The sequence below is a fragment of the Aphelocoma coerulescens genome, chromosome 1A (assembly GCF_041296385.1).
Source record: "Aphelocoma coerulescens isolate FSJ_1873_10779 chromosome 1A, UR_Acoe_1.0, whole genome shotgun sequence".
NCBI classification, from domain to species: Eukaryota; Metazoa; Chordata; class Aves; order Passeriformes; family Corvidae; genus Aphelocoma; species Aphelocoma coerulescens.
The window spans coordinates 469,613-482,975 of NC_091014.1; positions in this window are offsets into that span (position 1 = coordinate 469,613).

Genomic DNA, 13,363 nt, shown 5'->3' on the forward strand with positions numbered 1-13,363 from the left:
CCTGCTGCAGTACCTTTTGAGTATTTCTTAGACCATTGTCAAAATTTTATTCCCCTCACACTTCCCTTTGTCAATATTTTATTCCGCTCACACTTCCCAGCCTTTCCCGTTCGGCTCTTTTTACCCAGTAGCGCAGCCCCGAAGGTCCCTCGATGCAGCTCTTTTAGTGACACGGGGCAGCGGCCACTCCTGCTGCAGTACCTTTATTGTACCTCTTTTACCGTGCTCAGCATTTTATTCCCTATACACCTCTCAGCCTTTCCCGTGCGGCTCTTTTTACCCAGCAGCGCTGCCCCAAAGGTCCCGCGGTGCAGCTCTTTTAGTGACACGGGGCAGCGGCCACTCCCGCTGCAGTACCTTTATTGTACCTCATTTACCATGCTCAGCATTTCATTCCCTTTACACCTCTCAGCCTTTCCCGTGCTGCTCTTTATAACCATTAGCACTGCCCCGCCGGTCCCACGGTGCAGCTCTTTTAGTGACACGGGGCAGCGGCCATACCTGCTGCAGTACCTTTTGAATATTTCTTAGACCATTGTCAACATTTTATTCCGCTCACACTTCTTAGCCTTTCCCGTGCTGAACTTTTTACCCAGCAGCGCTGCCCCGAAGGTCCCGCGGTGCAGCTCTTTTAGTGACACGGGGCAGCGGCCACTCCTGCTGCAGTACCTTTATTGTACCTCTTTTACCGTGCTCAGCATTTTATTCCCTTTACACCTCTCAGCCATTCCCGTGCTGAGCTTTATAACCAGCAGCGCTGCCCCGCCGGTCCCACGGTGCAGCTCTTTTAGTGACACGGGGCAGCGGCCATACCTGCTGCAGTACCTTTTGAATATTTCTTAGACCATTGTCAATATTTTATTCCCCTCACACTTCCCTTTGTCAATATTTTATTCCCCTCACACTTCCCAGCCTTTCCCGTGCGGCTCTTTTTACCCAGCAGCGCTGCACCGAAGGTCCCTCGATGCAGCTCTTTTAGTGACACGGGGCAGCGGCCTCTCCTACTGCAGTACCTTTATTGTACCTCTTTTACCGTGCTCAGCATTTTATTCCCTATACACCTCTCAGCCTTTCCCGTGCGGCTCTTTTTACCCAGCAGCGCTGCCCCAAAGGTCCCGCGGTGCAGCTCTTTTAGTGACACGGGGCAGCGGCCACTCCCGCTGCAGTACCTTTATTGTACCTCATTTACCATACTCAGCATTTCATTCCCTTTACACCTCTCAGCCTTTCCCGTGCTGCTCTTTATAACCATTAGCACTGCCCCGCCGGTCCCACGGTGCAGCTCTTTTAGTGACACGGGGCAGCCGCCATACCTGCTGCAGTACCTTTTGAATATTTCTTAGACCATTGTCAAAATTTTATTCCGCTCACACTTCTTAGCCTTTCCCGTGCTGAACTTTTTACCCAGCAGCGCTGCCCCGAAGGTCCCGCGGTGCAGCTCTTTTAGTGACACGGGGCAGCGGCCACTCCTGCTGCAGTACCTTTATTGTACCTCTTTTACCATGCTCAGCATTTTATTCCCTTTACACCTCTCAGCCATTCCCGTGCTGAGCTTTATAACCAGCAGCGCTGCCCCGCCGGTCCCACGGTGCAGCTCTTTTAGTGACACGGGGCAGCGGCCATACCTGCTGCATTGCCTTTTGAGTATTTCTTAGACCATTGTCAACATTTTATTCCCCTCACACTTCCCATTGTCAACATTTTAATCCGCTCAAACTTCTTAGCCTTTCCCGTGCTGAACTTTTTACCCAGCAGCGCTGCCCCGAAGGTCCCACGGTACAGCTCTTTTAGTGACACGGGGCAGCGGCCATACCTGCTGCAGTACCTTTTGAGTATTTCTTAGACCATTGTCAATATTTTATTCCCCTCACACTTCCCTTTGTCAATATTTTATTCCGCTCACACTTCCCAGCCTTTCCCGTGCGGCTCTTTTTACCCAGCAGCGCTGCACCGAAGGTCCCGCGGTGCAGCTCTTTTAGTGACACGGGGCAGCGGCCTCTCCTGCTGCAGTACCTTTATTGTACCTCTTTTACCATGCTCAGCATTTCATTCCCTTTACACCTCTCAGCCTTTCCCGTGCTGCTCTTTATAACCAGTAGCGCTGCCCCGCCGGTCCCACGGTGCAGCTCTTTTAGTGACACGGGGCAGCGGCCACTCCTGCTGCAGTACCTTTTGAATATTTCTTAGACCATTGTCAATATTTTATTCCCCTCACACTTCCCTTTGTCAATATTTTATTCCGCTCACACTTCCCAGCCTTTCCCGTGCGGCTCTTTTTACCCAGCAGCGCTGCCCCGAAGGTCCCTCGGTGCAGCTCTCTTAGTGACACGGGGCAGGGGCGGAGAGCCCTCTAGGTGCGGCTCCTCTGTGGCACTTTACCGTGTTCTATTTTATTTCATTGGTACCTCGCGCATTGCGCCGGGCGGCTCATTCGGAGACATGCGCCGGCTCTCACAGCGCCCCGCCCGCCGCCGCTCCCCGGGGCCCTCCCCGCTGCTCTCGGGAGATCGCACACCGCAGGCGGCCCAAGCCCCGTCCCGCCGACGGCACTCGCCACCCGCCGCCCGCCGCCGCGTTCTCCCGCTGCCTACCGGCACGAAGCGGCGCTGCCGATGACGGAGCCGATGCGCGGCTGCCACGCCGCTTTCCCCGCGCCTCAGGGCCGGCGGCTTCGGCCCCACAGGGCGGCGTCCCCGCATCCGGGCCAGCCCGCGGAGCTCCTGCCGCCGCCGCCGCCGCCCCCCGACTGAGGGGCCGCGACGCCGGCGCCCCCTTTTATACTCCGCACCCCCCTTTTCCCGCCACTGCCGCGCTGGGCTCCCCCCGCCTCAAAACCGCCCTGAAGCGCCCAAGGCGGGAACGGCGCAGCCGCGACGGTGCCTCAGAGAAGCTCTTTTGGCGGCACGGGGCAGCGGCCACCCCCCCTGCAGTACCTTTATTGTACTTCTTTTATTATGCTCAGCATTTTATTCCCTATACACCTCTCAGCCTTTCCCGTGCTGAGCTTTTTACCCAGCAGCGCTGCCCCGCCGGTCCCACGGTGCAGCTCTTTTTGTGACACGGGGCAGCGGCCATACCTGCTGCATTACCTTTTCAATATTTCTTAGACCATTGTCAATATTTTATTCCCCTCACACTTCCCTTTGTCAATATTTTATTCCGCTCACACTTCCCAGCCTTTCCCGTGCGGCTCTTTTTACCCAGCAGCGCTGCCCCGAAGGTCCCTCGATGCAGCTCTTTTAGTGACACGGGGCAGCGGCCACTCCTGCTGCAGTACCTTTATTGTACCTCTTTTACCATGCTCAGCATTTTATTCCCTTTACACCTCTCAGCCATTCCCGTGCGGCTCTTTTTACCCAGCAGCGCTGCCCCGCCGGTCCCACGGTGCAGCTCTTTTAGTGACACGGGGCAGCGGCCATACCTGCTGCAGTACCTTTTGAGTATTTCTTAGACCATTGTCAAAATTTTATTCCCCTCACACTTCCCTTTGTCAATATTTTATTCCGCTCACACTTCCCAGCCTTTCCCGTTCGGCTCTTTTTACCCAGTAGCGCAGCCCCGAAGGTCCCTCGATGCAGCTCTTTTAGTGACACGGGGCAGCGGCCACTCCTGCTGCAGTACCTTTATTGTACCTCTTTTACCGTGCTCAGCATTTTATTCCCTATACACCTCTCAGCCTTTCCCGTGCGGCTCTTTTTACCCAGCAGCGCTGCCCCAAAGGTCCCGCGGTGCAGCTCTTTTAGTGACACGGGGCAGCGGCCACTCCCGCTGCAGTACCTTTATTGTACCTCATTTACCATGCTCAGCATTTCATTCCCTTTACACCTCTCAGCCTTTCCCGTGCTGCTCTTTATAACCATTAGCACTGCCCCGCCGGTCCCACGGTGCAGCTCTTTTAGTGACACGGGGCAGCGGCCATACCTGCTGCAGTACCTTTTGAATATTTCTTAGACCATTGTCAACATTTTATTCCGCTCACACTTCTTAGCCTTTCCCGTGCTGAACTTTTTACCCAGCAGCGCTGCCCCGAAGGTCCCGCGGTGCAGCTCTTTTAGTGACACGGGGCAGCGGCCACTCCTGCTGCAGTACCTTTATTGTACCTCTTTTACCGTGCTCAGCATTTTATTCCCTTTACACCTCTCAGCCATTCCCGTGCTGAGCTTTATAACCAGCAGCGCTGCCCCGCCGGTCCCACGGTGCAGCTCTTTTAGTGACACGGGGCAGCGGCCATACCTGCTGCAGTACCTTTTGAATATTTCTTAGACCATTGTCAATATTTTATTCCCCTCACACTTCCCTTTGTCAATATTTTATTCCCCTCACACTTCCCAGCCTTTCCCGTGCGGCTCTTTTTACCCAGCAGCGCTGCACCGAAGGTCCCTCGATGCAGCTCTTTTAGTGACACGGGGCAGCGGCCTCTCCTACTGCAGTACCTTTATTGTACCTCTTTTACCATGCTCAGCATTTCATTCCCTTTACACCTCTCAGCCATTCCCGTGCGGCTCTTTTTACCCAGCAGCGCTGCCCCGAAGGTCCCGCGGTGCAGCTCTTTTAGTGACACGGGGCAGCGGCCACTCCTGCTGCAGTACCTTTATTGTACCTCTTTTACCATGCTCAGCATTTTATTCCCTATACACCTCTCAGCCTTTCCCGTGCTGAGCTTTTTACCCAGCAGCGCTGCCCCGCCGGTCCCACGGTGCAGCTCTTTTAGTGACACGGGGCAGCGGCCACTCCTGCTGCAGTACCTTTATTGTACCTCTTTTACCATGCTCAGCATTTCATTCCCTTTACACCTCTCAGCCTTTCCCGTGCGGCTCTTTTTACCCAGCAGCGCTGCCCCGAAGGTCCCGCGGTGCAGCTCTTTTAGTGACACGGGGCAGCGGCCACTCCTGCTGCAGTACCTTTATTGTACCTCTTTTACCATGCTCAGCATTTTATTCCCTATACACCTCTCAGCCTTTCCCGTGCTGAGCTTTTTACCCAGCAGCGCTGCCCCGCCGGTCCCACGGTGCAGCTCTTTTAGTGACACGGGGCAGCGGCCATACCTGCTGCTGTACCTTTTGAATATTTCTTAGACCATTGTCAATATTTTATTCCCCTCACGCTTCCCTTTGTCAATATTTTATTCCGCTCACACTTCCCAGCCTTTCCCGTGCGGCTCTTTTTACCCAGCAGCGCTGCCCCGAAGGTCCCTCGGTGCAGCTCTCTTAGTGACACGGGGCAGGGGCGGAGAGCCCTCTAGGTGCGGCTCCTCTGTGGCACTTTACCGTGTTCTATTTTATTTCATTGGTACCTCGCGCATTGCGCCGGGCGGCTCATTCGGAGACATGCGCCGGCTCTCACAGCGCCCCGCCCGCCGCCGCTCCCCGGGGCCCTCCCCGCTGCTCTCGGGAGATCGCACACCGCAGGCGGCCCAAGCCCCGTCCCGCCGACGGCACTCGCCACCCGCCGCCCGCCGCCGCGTTCTCCCGCTGCCTACCGGCACGAAGCGGCGCTGCCGATGACGGAGCCGATGCGCGGCTGCCACGCCGCTTTCCCCGCGCCTCAGGGCCGGCGGCTTCGGCCCCACAGGGCGGCGTCCCCGCATCCGGGCCAGCCCGCGGAGCTCCTGCCGCCGCCGCCGCCGCCCCCCGACTGAGGGGCCGCGACGCCGGCGCCCCCTTTTATACTCCGCACCCCCCTTTTCCCGCCACTGCCGCGCTGGGCTCCCCCCGCCTCAAAACCGCCCTGAAGCGCCCAAGGCGGGAACGGCGCAGCCGCGACGGTGCCTCAGAGAAGCTCTTTTGGCGGCACGGGGCAGCGGCCACCCCCCCTGCAGTACCTTTATTGTACTTCTTTTATTATGCTCAGCATTTTATTCCCTATACACCTCTCAGCCTTTCCCGTGCTGAGCTTTTTACCCAGCAGCGCTGCCCCGCCGGTCCCACGGTGCAGCTCTTTTTGTGACACGGGGCAGCGGCCATACCTGCTGCATTACCTTTTCACTATTTCTTAGACCATTGTCAATATTTTATTCCCCTCACACTTCCCTTTGTCAATATTTTATTCCGCTCACACTTCCCAGCCTTTCCCGTGCGGCTCTTTTTACCCAGCAGCGCTGCCCCGAAGGTCCCTCGATGCAGCTCTTTTAGTGACACGGGGCAGCGGCCACTCCTGCTGCAGTACCTTTATTGTACCTCTTTTACCATGCTCAGCATTTTATTCCCTTTACACCTCTCAGCCATTCCCGTGCGGCTCTTTTTACCCAGCAGCGCTGCCCCGCCGGTCCCACGGTGCAGCTCTTTTAGTGACACGGGGCAGCGGCCATACCTGCTGCAGTACCTTTTGAGTATTTCTTAGACCATTGTCAAAATTTTATTCCCCTCACACTTCCCTTTGTCAATATTTTATTCCGCTCACACTTCCCAGCCTTTCCCGTTCGGCTCTTTTTACCCAGTAGCGCAGCCCCGAAGGTCCCTCGATGCAGCTCTTTTAGTGACACGGGGCAGCGGCCACTCCTGCTGCAGTACCTTTATTGTACCTCTTTTACCGTTCTCAGCATTTTATTCCCTATACACCTCTCAGCCTTTCCCGTGCGGCTCTTTTTACCCAGCAGCGCTGCCCCAAAGGTCCCGCGGTGCAGCTCTTTTAGTGACACGGGGCAGCGGCCACTCCCGCTGCAGTACCTTTATTGTACCTCATTTACCATGCTCAGCATTTCATTCCCTTTACACCTCTCAGCCTTTCCCGTGCTGCTCTTTATAACCATTAGCACTGCCCCGCCGGTCCCACGGTGCAGCTCTTTTAGTGACACGGGGCAGCGGCCATACCTGCTGCAGTACCTTTTGAATATTTCTTAGACCATTGTCAACATTTTATTCCGCTCACACTTCTTAGCCTTTCCCGTGCTGAACTTTTTACCCAGCAGCGCTGCCCCGAAGGTCCCGCGGTGCAGCTCTTTTAGTGACACGGGGCAGCGGCCACTCCTGCTGCAGTACCTTTATTGTACCTCTTTTACCGTGCTCAGCATTTTATTCCCTTTACACCTCTCAGCCATTCCCGTGCTGAGCTTTATAACCAGCAGCGCTGCCCCGCCGGTCCCACGGTGCAGCTCTTTTAGTGACACGGGGCAGCGGCCATACCTGCTGCAGTACCTTTTGAATATTTCTTAGACCATTGTCAATATTTTATTCCCCTCACACTTCCCTTTGTCAATATTTTATTCCCCTCACACTTCCCAGCCTTTCCCGTGCGGCTCTTTTTACCCAGCAGCGCTGCACCGAAGGTCCCTCGATGCAGCTCTTTTAGTGACACGGGGCAGCGGCCTCTCCTACTGCAGTACCTTTATTGTACCTCTTTTACCATGCTCAGCATTTCATTCCCTTTACACCTCTCAGCCATTCCCGTGCGGCTCTTTTTACCCAGCAGCGCTGCCCCGAAGGTCCCGCGGTGCAGCTCTTTTAGTGACACGGGGCAGCGGCCACTCCTGCTGCAGTACCTTTATTGTAGCTCTTTTACCATGCTCAGCATTTTATTCCCTATACACCTCTCAGCCTTTCCCGTGCTGAGCTTTTTACCCAGCAGCGCTGCCCCGCCGGTCCCACGGTGCAGCTCTTTTAGTGACACGGGGCAGCGGCCACTCCTGCTGCAGTACCTTTATTGTACCTCTTTTACCATGCTCAGCATTTCATTCCCTTTACACCTCTCAGCCTTTCCCGTGCGGCTCTTTTTACCCAGCAGCGCTGCCCCGAAGGTCCCGCGGTGCAGCTCTTTTAGTGACACGGGGCAGCGGCCACTCCTGCTGCAGTACCTTTATTGTACCTCTTTTACCATGCTCAGCATTTTATTCCCTATACACCTCTCAGCCTTTCCCGTGCTGAGCTTTTTACCCAGCAGCGCTGCCCCGCCGGTCCCACGGTGCAGCTCTTTTAGTGACACGGGGCAGCGGCCATACCTGCTGCTGTACCTTTTGAATATTTCTTAGACCATTGTCAATATTTTATTCCCCTCACGCTTCCCTTTGTCAATATTTTATTCCGCTCACACTTCCCAGCCTTTCCCGTGCGGCTCTTTTTACCCAGCAGCGCTGCCCCGAAGGTCCCTCGGTGCAGCTCTCTTAGTGACACGGGGCAGGGGCGGAGAGCCCTCTAGGTGCGGCTCCTCTGTGGCACTTTACCGTGTTCTATTTTATTTCATTGGTACCTCGCGCATTGCGCCGGGCGGCTCATTCGGAGACATGCGCCGGCTCTCACAGCGCCCCGCCCGCCGCCGCTCCCCGGGGCCCTCCCCGCTGCTCTCGGGAGATCGCACACCGCAGGCGGCCCAAGCCCCGTCCCGCCGACGGCACTCGCCACCCGCCGCCCGCCGCCGCGTTCTCCCGCTGCCTACCGGCACGAAGCGGCGCTGCCGATGACGGAGCCGATGCGCGGCTGCCACGCCGCTTTCCCCGCGCCTCAGGGCCGGCGGCTTCGGCCCCACAGGGCGGCGTCCCCGCATCCGGGCCAGCCCGCGGAGCTCCTGCCGCCGCCGCCGCCGCCCCCCGACTGAGGGGCCGCGACGCCGGCGCCCCCTTTTATACTCCGCACCCCCCTTTTCCCGCCACTGCCGCGCTGGGCTCCCCCCGCCTCAAAACCGCCCTGAAGCGCCCAAGGCGGGAACGGCGCAGCCGCGACGGTGCCTCAGAGAAGCTCTTTTGGCGGCACGGGGCAGCGGCCACCCCCCCTGCAGTACCTTTATTGTACTTCTTTTATTATGCTCAGCATTTTATTCCCTATACACCTCTCAGCCTTTCCCGTGCTGAGCTTTATAACCAGCAGCGCTGCCCCGCCGGTCCCACGGTGCAGCTCTTTTAGTGACACGGGGCAGCGGCCACTCCCGCTGCAGTACCTTTTGAGTATTTCTTAGACCATTGTCAATATTTTATTCCCCTCACACTTCCCTTTGTCAATATTTTATTCCGCTCACACTTCCCAGCCTTTCCCGTTCGGCTCTTTTTACCCAGTAGCGCTGCCCCGAAGGTCCCTCGATGCAGCTCTTTTAGTGACACGGGGCAGCGGCCACTCCTGCTGCAGTACCTTTATTGTACCTCTTTTACCGTGCTCAGCATTTTATTCCCTATACACCTCTCAGCCTTTCCCGTGCGGCTCTTTTTACCCAGCAGCGCTGCCCCAAAGGTCCCGCGGTGCAGCTCTTTTAGTGACACGGGGCAGCGGCCACTCCCGCTGCAGTACCTTTATTGTACCTCATTTACCATGCTCAGCATTTCATTCCCTTTACACCTCTCAGCCTTTCCCGTGCTGCTCTTTATAACCATTAGCACTGCCCCGCCGGTCCCACGGTGCAGCTCTTTTAGTGACACGGGGCAGCGGCCATACCTGCTGCAGTACCTTTTGAGTATTTCTTAGACCATTGTCAACATTTTATTCCGCTCACACTTCTTAGCCTTTCCCGTGCTGAACTTTTTACCCAGCAGCGCTGCCCCGAAGGTCCCGCGGTGCAGCTCTTTTAGTGACACGGGGCAGCGGCCACTCCTGCTGCAGTACCTTTATTGTACCTCTTTTACCATGCTCAGCATTTCATTCCCTTTACACCTCTCAGCCTTTCCCGTGCTGAGCTTTTTACCCAGCAGCGCTGCCCCGCCGGTCCCACGGTGCAGCTCTTTTAGTGACACGGGGCAGCGGCCATACCTGCTGCATTACCTTTTGAGTATTTCTTAGACCATTGTCAATATTTTATTCCCCTCACACTTCCCTTTGTCAATATTTTATTCCGCTCACACTTCCCAGCCTTTCCCGTGCGGCTCTTTTTACCCAGTAGCGCTGCCCCGCCGGTCCCTCGATGCAGCTCTTTTAGTGACACGGGGCAGCGGCCACTCCTGCTGCAGTACCTTTATTGTACCTCTTTTACCGTGCTCAGCATTTTATTCCCTATACACCTCTCAGCCTTTCCCGTGCGGCTCTTTTTACCCAGCAGCGCTGCCCCAAAGGTCCCGCGGTGCAGCTCTTTTAGTGACACGGGGCAGCGGCCATACCTGCTGCAGTACCTTTTGAATATTTCTTAGACCATTGTCAATATTTTATTCCCCTCACGCTTCCCTTTGTCAATATTTTATTCCGCTCACACTTCCCAGCCTTTCCCGTGCGGCTCTTTTTACCCAGCAGCGCTGCCCCGAAGGTCCCTCGGTGCAGCTCTCTTAGTGACACGGGGCAGGGGCGGAGAGCCCTCTAGGTGCGGCTCCTCTGTGGCACTTTACCGTGTTCTATTTTATTTCATTGGTACCTCGCGCATTGCGCCGGGCGGCTCATTCGGAGACATGCGCCGGCTCTCACAGCGCCCCGCCCGCCGCCGCTCCCCGGGGCCCTCCCCGCTGCTCTCGGGAGATCGCACACCGCAGGCGGCCCAAGCCCCGTCCCGCCGACGGCACTCGCCACCCGCCGCCCGCCGCCGCGTTCTCCCGCTGCCTACCGGCACGAAGCGGCGCTGCCGATGACGGAGCCGATGCGCGGCTGCCACGCCGCTTTCCCCGCGCCTCAGGGCCGGCGGCTTCGGCCCCACAGGGCGGCGTCCCCGCATCCGGGCCAGCCCGCGGAGCTCCTGCCGCCGCCGCCGCCGCCCCCCGACTGAGGGGCCGCGACGCCGGCGCCCCCTTTTATACTCCGCACCCCCCTTTTCCCGCCACTGCCGCGCTGGGCTCCCCCCGCCTCAAAACCGCCCTGAAGCGCCCAAGGCGGGAACGGCGCAGCCGCGACGGTGCCTCAGAGAAGCTCTTTTGGCGGCACGGGGCAGCGGCCACCCCCCCTGCAGTACCTTTATTGTACTTCTTTTATTATGCTCAGCATTTTATTCCCTATACACCTCTCAGCCTTTCCCGTGCTGAGCTTTATAACCAGCAGCGCTGCCCCGCCGGTCCCACGGTGCAGCTCTTTTAGTGACACGGGGCAGCGGCCACTCCCGCTGCAGTACCTTTTGAGTATTTCTTAGACCATTGTCAATATTTTATTCCCCTCACACTTCCCTTTGTCAATATTTTATTCCGCTCACACTTCCCAGCCTTTCCCGTTCGGCTCTTTTTACCCAGTAGCGCTGCCCCGAAGGTCCCTCGATGCAGCTCTTTTAGTGACACGGGGCAGCGGCCACTCCTGCTGCAGTACCTTTATTGTACCTCTTTTACCGTGCTCAGCATTTTATTCCCTATACACCTCTCAGCCTTTCCCGTGCGGCTCTTTTTACCCAGCAGCGCTGCCCCAAAGGTCCCGCGGTGCAGCTCTTTTAGTGACACGGGGCAGCGGCCACTCCCGCTGCAGTACCTTTATTGTACCTCATTTACCATGCTCAGCATTTCATTCCCTTTACACCTCTCAGCCTTTCCCGTGCTGCTCTTTATAACCATTAGCACTGCCCCGCCGGTCCCACGGTGCAGCTCTTTTAGTGACACGGGGCAGCGGCCATACCTGCTGCAGTACCTTTTGAGTATTTCTTAGACCATTGTCAACATTTTATTCCGCTCACACTTCTTAGCCTTTCCCGTGCTGAACTTTTTACCCAGCAGCGCTGCCCCGAAGGTCCCGCGGTGCAGCTCTTTTAGTGACACGGGGCAGCGGCCACTCCTGCTGCAGTACCTTTATTGTACCTCTTTTACCATGCTCAGCATTTCATTCCCTTTACACCTCTCAGCCTTTCCCGTGCTGAGCTTTTTACCCAGCAGCGCTGCCCCGCCGGTCCCACGGTGCAGCTCTTTTAGTGACACGGGGCAGCGGCCATACCTGCTGCATTACCTTTTGAGTATTTCTTAGACCATTGTCAATATTTTATTCCCCTCACACTTCCCTTTGTCAATATTTTATTCCGCTCACACTTCCCAGCCTTTCCCGTGCGGCTCTTTTTACCCAGTAGCGCTGCCCCGCCGGTCCCTCGATGCAGCTCTTTTAGTGACACGGGGCAGCGGCCACTCCTGCTGCAGTACCTTTATTGTACCTCTTTTACCGTGCTCAGCATTTTATTCCCTATACACCTCTCAGCCTTTCCCGTGCGGCTCTTTTTACCCAGCAGCGCTGCCCCAAAGGTCCCGCGGTGCAGCTCTTTTAGTGACACGGGGCAGCGGCCATACCTGCTGCAGTACCTTTTGAATATTTCTTAGACCATTGTCAATATTTTATTCCCCTCACGCTTCCCTTTGTCAATATTTTATTCCGCTCACACTTCCCAGCCTTTCCCGTGCGGCTCTTTTTACCCAGCAGCGCTGCCCCGAAGGTCCCTCGGTGCAGCTCTCTTAGTGACACGGGGCAGGGGCGGAGAGCCCTCTAGGTGCGGCTCCTCTGTGGCACTTTACCGTGTTCTATTTTATTTCATTGGTACCTCGCGCATTGCGCCGGGCGGGTCATTCGGAGACATGCGCCGGCTCTCACAGCGCCCCGCCCGCCGCCGCTCCCCGGGGCCCTCCCCGCTGCTCTCGGGAGATCGCACACCGCAGGCGGCCCAAGCCCCGTCCCGCCGACGGCACTCGCCACCCGCCGCCCGCCGCCGCGTTCTCCCGCTGCCTACCGGCACGAAGCGGCGCTGCCGATGACGGAGCCGATGCGCGGCTGCCACGCCGCTTTCCCCGCGCCTCAGGGCCGGCGGCTTCGGCCCCACAGGGCGGCGTCCCCGCATCCGGGCCAGCCCGCGGAGCTCCTGCCGCCGCCGCCGCCGCCCCCCGACTGAGGGGCCGCGACGCCGGCGCCCCCTTTTATACTCCGCACCCCCCTTTTCCCGCCACTGCCGCGCTGGGCTCCCCCCGCCTCAAAACCGCCCTGAAGCGCCCAAGGCGGGAACGGCGCAGCCGCGACGGTGCCTCAGAGAAGCTCTTTTGGCGGCACGGGGCAGCGGCCACCCCCCCTGCAGTACCTTTATTGTACTTCTTTTATTATGCTCAGCATTTTATTCCCTATACACCTCTCAGCCTTTCCCGTGCTGAGCTTTATAACCAGCAGCGCTGCCCCGCCGGTCCCACGGTGCAGCTCTTTTAGTGACACGGGGCAGCGGCCACTCCCGCTGCAGTACCTTTTGAGTATTTCTTAGACCATTGTCAATATTTTATTCCCCTCACACTTCCCTTTGTCAATATTTTATTCCGCTCACACTTCCCAGCCTTTCCCGTTCGGCTCTTTTTACCCAGCAGCGCTGCCCCGAAGGTCCCTCGATGCAGCTCTTTTAGTGACACGGGGCAGCGGCCACTCCTGCTGCAGTACCTTTATTGTACCTCTTTTACCGTGCTCAGCATTTTATTCCCTATACACCTCTCAGCCTTTCCCGTGCGGCTCTTTTTACCCAGCAGCGCTGCCCCAAAGGTCCCGCGGTGCAGCTCTTTTAGTGACACGGGGCAGCGGCCACTCCCGCTGCAGTACCT